The sequence below is a fragment of the Xyrauchen texanus genome, chromosome 40, assembly GCF_025860055.1.
Source record: "Xyrauchen texanus isolate HMW12.3.18 chromosome 40, RBS_HiC_50CHRs, whole genome shotgun sequence".
In the NCBI taxonomy this organism is placed as follows: domain Eukaryota; kingdom Metazoa; phylum Chordata; class Actinopteri; order Cypriniformes; family Catostomidae; genus Xyrauchen; species Xyrauchen texanus.
In genome coordinates, this window is record NC_068315.1 from 28,070,454 (window position 1) to 28,076,727 (window position 6,274).

Consider the following 6,274-nt stretch of genomic DNA (forward strand, 5'->3'; position numbering starts at 1 on the left):
TGAGCTTATCATTGCCAGTACTCCTTTTGATGCTTTAAGAAATGACCTATACAGCAAGCCAAAAGGTCACCCCATTGCCAATGTACTAGCAGAGGGGCGAAAGTATGAAGCCTTAGCAGCTGGTAATGAACAGATACAACAGCTTGGAATATCACACACTGAAAATGTCCATGCTGTAACAAGAGGACGAACATGTCAGAACTTTGACAGAAACCACAAGCCAAGACAGTGCCCTGCATACAATGATACATGCTCAATGTGTTAACAGAGGCCACTGGGGAAAGTGCTGTAAAAAGAGCAGGTGACAGAGACAGCTATCCAGCCAATGCAGAAGTCAGTCATGAACACGCAACAGATAACAAAGCCATGCTAACCCAAGGAAAGACTACAAACACAACGATGAGCCCAGCATTAATGTTGTAAACAGCATTAAAGATGACAAGTACCAAAAACACTTTTACTCCATCACTATCAGTGCAAAATGCATGCATAGCATCCATGTGAACCGAGATAAGGTATATACAACTCTGAATATTAAACCACCTCTCCTGCAAGGACATGGGCTTTGCCTTAAAATAGATACTTGGGCATCTGGAAACACACTTCATTACGTACATTTAAACAGATGTATGGTGTATCACCACAAAGCAGGGAATGTATAAAACCAGCATCAAATGTAAAACTAACTTCATTCACTGGTGATGTTATCCCCTGCTTTGGAACTATCAACATGCCACGCCAGTACAAAAAGTCCAGATGGATAGATGCTAAGTTCTATGTCGTTGATGTACCTGGACCAGCTGTAGTCAGACAACCCACAAGTGAGCTCCTCAGCCTTGTGACAGTAAATGTTGATGTGATGGCTGAAAAAGAAAGCAATGAACATGAGGGAAGACAAATAAAAGAGAGTACCCAACAACACATAAAAAGCATCAAAGAACTAAAAGAGAAATACCCAGACCAATTTGATACAATAGTTTCAATGGCACAGCAAATCTCATACTAAAGAAAGGTGCCAATCCATTAATTGACCCACCATGCAAATGCTGTATCCACATCAAAGACAAATTTCAAAATGAGTTGAACAACCTTGTCGATCAAGGAGTCCTGCGAAAAATAGATGAGCACACGGATTGGTGTTCTAGTCTTGCCTTCAGCACAAAGAAAGACGGATCACTTTGAATCTGCCTAGACCCACAGAAACTAAATGCAAGCCTGAAGAGGTGCACTCACAAAATTCCAACTGTGGAAGAACTTAACCCAAAATTTGCAAGTGCAAAAGTGTTCAGCAAGCTAGACGCAAAAGCCAGATACTGGTCGATACATCTTGAAGAGGAGTCACAAATCCTAACTACTGTTCCGCCTCCTTTTGGTAGATACTGCCGGAGATGATTACCATTTGGTCTCAGTGTGTCCCAAGACTTTTTCCAAGCCAGAATGGACTACATATTTGAAGGTCTTCATGGTGTAATCAGCATAGCAGATGACATTGCAGTATGTGGAGATGATGAAGAGGATCACAACAGGAATCTAATAAGCCTAATGGATAGAACTGTGGAAACAGGTTTGGTATTTAACAGTGACAAGTGTATCATCAAGCAACAGAGCATATGCTTCTTTGGTAACTTGTACACAGACAAAGGCATCAGACCAGACCCAGCCAAAGTCCGCAATATACAAAAAATGCCAAAACTACAAAGCAAAGATGAACTTCATCGATTCATGGGCATGGTAAACTACCAGTCTCCCTACATACCAAAGTTTGCAGACAAAGTCCACAATCTGAGAGGATTGCTGAAAAGTGACTTACAATGGATATGGGACACTGATTATCAGAAATACTTTGATGACCTGAAGACAACAGTGACTGTTGATGCTTGCTTAAAGTACTACAATCTAGCAGCCACCCTCACACTGGAGGTAGATACATCACAGAAAGGCATTGGTGTAGCACTGGTGCAAGACCACAGGCCCATTGCTTTTGGTTCAAAGACTCTAACTGAATGTCAGTCAAGATATAGCAACATCGAAAGAGAAATGCTTGCTATTGTGTAATGGTATGCAGCATTATCACACATACTTGTATGGCAAATCATTCATCGTAGTAACTGACCACAAACCTCTCATCACCATATGCACAAAGCCTCCCATATGCTGCTCCCCCCCCAGGCTTCAAAGTATGCTGATCAAAACACAGGGATATAATTACAGCATCATTTATTGTCCTGGAAGACAAATGATTCTAGCAGACACTCTCAGCCGCCTGCCAATCAACTCAATGAGCGCATTGATGGGCTGAATACAGAATTTCAAGAACCTGAGCATCATACATATTTATATATTATATTTATGCATTTGGCAGACACTTTTATCCAAAGCGACTTACAGTGCACTTATTTCAGGGACAATCCCCCCGAAGCAACCTGGAGTTAAGGGCCTTGCTCAAGGGCCCAACAGTGGCAACTTGGTGGTACTGGGGCTTGAACACCCGACCTTCTGGTCAGTAACCCTGAGCCTCAACCACTGAGCCACCACTGCCTCATACTATTGCAATTGTAAACTTCTCCTGTAAACTGAGACTGCAAAGAACACCAAGCTCAGTGCATTAAAATAAATCATCCATCAGGGATGGCCAGACAGAATTCAAGACCTGCCAAAAGACCTACGCAGCTATTAACCTTTCCGTGAGGAACTTGCCATATAAGCAGGAGTTGTATTTAAGGGCAGACAAGTGCTTATTCCAGAATCTATGACCGATGACATTCTGACTCTACTCACAAGCAGCCCACCAAGGTATCAAAAAAACACTCGAGGTTATCTTGAGAAAGTGTATATTGAACAAAGATAAACACAGACATTGAAAACATTTGTAGATCTTGCTGTACCTGTGCAGAACATCAAGACGCACAACCAAAAGAACCTCTCATTCCACACAAACCATAAAGCAATCTTGTTGTTGTCTTAGTTGTCTGAGATGTTTATACACTTATGTTAAACGGGGGGGATGGTGTGATACGTAATACACTGTGTATTTAATACGCTATATGTGCATGTATCAGAAATGTATGCCATATGGTTGATCATGTTGAATCCCCAGTAAAGATGTTCTTATCCATCAAGGATGCTGTCCAGTAATACTTCGTGTTGTAAGGGACTGTCTGAAAAGTCCACAAAGAAAAGTTTTTTCTATATAAATGTTCAATAAGATCAAATAATGTATGAATACAATCATAAAAACAAGTACTGGTGAAGGAAAAAAATAAAATAAAAAATTAAAAATATTTTAGTGACACTTATTTTAAAACTTCAATATTGGCATCCTTAATCACATCAGTAACGCTTGAGTTGCAGCTAGCGATTTGTAACCTGTCAGCAACTGTCAGCCAATGGTTCAAAATATATATATATATGAATGAAGTCATGATGGTGAGGATCAGAAGCATCAGTGAAGTTTGTGAGTGAAGTTGTCCTGAGGGAAGTTTGAATTACACTTTTTTTAGGGTGAAAAATGCATTTTTTTATTTTTATGGATTTTCACGGTTCATGCTGGTCAAATTTTTAGGTCAGGAAAAAAAACAGAATTCCGGATTAATCTGGAAGATATACATCCCTGCATAATTTTGATAACCTAAAAATATTATTTTGACTCATCCATCAGTTTTCTTTTGAAAAAACAAAAATCGTTGCTACAGTAAGGCATTTACAATGGAAGTAAATGGGGCCAATACATAAATGCTATAATAGGCTACACACTGTTTCAAAAGCATAGTCACAAGACGTCAACATTATACATGTTACAGTTTCTCAGTCGATTTGGCACATTTACTGAAACAAACTTTTTTCAATTTTCAAAACTCTAAGTACAATCCTCACATCATGTGGTAAATTCAGCACACCAATCTATGTGACCTGCAAAAGATGAATACTTAAAAGAATTAACTCAAAGTTTCAAATGTAAATAAATCCATCAATGACTAAATCATTGTCAAAAGGTCAAAAGGTTCCTTTATCATTGCTTAGACCAAGACAGCTTACATACAAAATACAAAGACATCTTGTCAAATGACAGTGTACTCTGAAAGTGAGATAGTTACCCACTATGTAATATTGCCCAATCGCTAACATTGTATATGTAGGCAGCTGAATAGTATTGATGTCAAAAAGTCATGGCACACACTATACTTTCAACAAAACATTTATTCAAACATTTCTCATCAGTGTATGTACACACTTTAAAATACTAACAAAAAAAAAAATACAACAACAAAAATTCAGGAACTACAATATGTGCAAGAAAATGTAAAATATACTTCAAGTTCATCAACCTCATGGGTCTTCCGATCTCTCCTCTCTGTCTGGCCACAACATTACATTTACATCCCACCTGATATCCTCCCTTGCCAAAAGATTTTTCTCTCATTGCATTGCATGACGCAGCCACCCCCTACAACAATCTGCTGAGATATCTTCACAACCAGCATCCATTGCACCCAGTAAGAACAACTGGTCATGTGGACGTTGATCAAAGACCTTCCATCTCCATGCAGAAAATAACTCCTCAATGGGATTTAGGAATGGGAAGTATGGTGGGAAATCTCCATCAAAAAACGTGGGTGGGCAACAAACCATTCCCTGACTGTATTTGAATGATGGAAACTTACGTTGTCCTAAACCATAAAATACGCTGGCAAGTAATTTCTTACCAACCTCCTCTCATTTTCAGGAATGAGATCCCTGTAAAAAGTTTCAACGAAATTGAGACGTTGTGTGTTTTAGGGCCCAGTGATGGGAATGTGGCAGGGTACACCATTCCCACATGCGGCAGCACACATTGTAATGTTCCCTCCAACTGGCCTGGCACATCAACAGTGGCTTGTGACCAATAATATTACGGCCACGTCTCCTGACTTCTGTCAAGTTGAATCTTGCCTCATCAACATACACAAAAATGTGTGGGGATTCATCAGCCTCCAGCTCCAATCACTCTCTATAAAAGATAGTGGGGCCACCACAATGGGGAAGATGCTCAATCCTATACAGAAAATACGGCACAATAAAGTCAGTGTATTCTACATAAATTCTGGCTAAACATGTGAAGGAACATTGCAGTACAATTTTTGATTATACACCTGTTTTCTCTCCTGAATGTCTGGACTATTGATGACACCGTGGACGGCCCAGATTAGGCGGCACTCTCCAACCAGCCTCTGTCATACTTAGGCCATGGTTGATGACATGGTCTATAATTGGTGCCCGTATCGCATCCATCTATCATCTATCCATCTGTCTATCCATCTGTCCGTCTGTCACAGTCACACACTTTGGCTGTTGTCACTCTAAGGCTTTTGGTTTGTTGAGGAACACACCAGTTTACCCCACCCGAGTCCTCTTCAAAAGAAGCTCTGGAGTTAATGTCTGGAGACATTTAGTACCATTAGGTATGGATAACTTTATGATGGCTATGTTTGCTTTTTGGAGCTTCAAAAACGTGGCACCCATTCACTTGCATTGTATGGACCTACAGAGCTGAAAAAAAAGCTAGTGGGCTTAAAGGTGTAACAATTCTAGGGGCCCAAAGGTCCAGGAGGGCCCACAACAAATTTGTAACTGTAATTGTTTTATTTTACAGTTTTTCTTAATTGCTTTGTCTAATTTTTTTACTACACAGTCTTAACATTCTGTTATTGAAATTGTCACAACTGTTTTATGGGACTCTATTGCATGTCTGCAAAATGTAGCAACTCACCCAAAACATTTAATTCACGCTTCAAAACCTAGTTATTGTGTCAGTAAATTGGCTAATTGCACCAACATGAAAAAAACAAAAACAAAACATTTTGTCATCATGTGAGCCATACTGGTCAAAATGTTTAGATGTTTTTAGATAATGATTTCAACAGTATGTAAAAGTTTACTGGGAAAGGTCAATACTGTACAATACTATAGTACACAGAAAAAGGATATGCACGTCTGTACATAATACAGTACATTTATTTTTGCAGCAATGTGTTACATGTAAAAATTCACATTTGCATCTCCATTTCTACACATTGCTTACATGTAAAGTCGTATATAGTAAACAGAAAATTACCACAAAATGACATCCACGTTTCCATTCATTTTCTGTACCCTTCCCCAGACAAGGGCCTTGACACAATCCTGTCCTGGAGGTCTACAGACAACTCCTTGGACTTCATGGCTTGGTTTGTGTTCTGACATGCACTGTTAACTGTGGGACCTTATATAGACAGGTGTGTGCCTTTCCAAATATCCA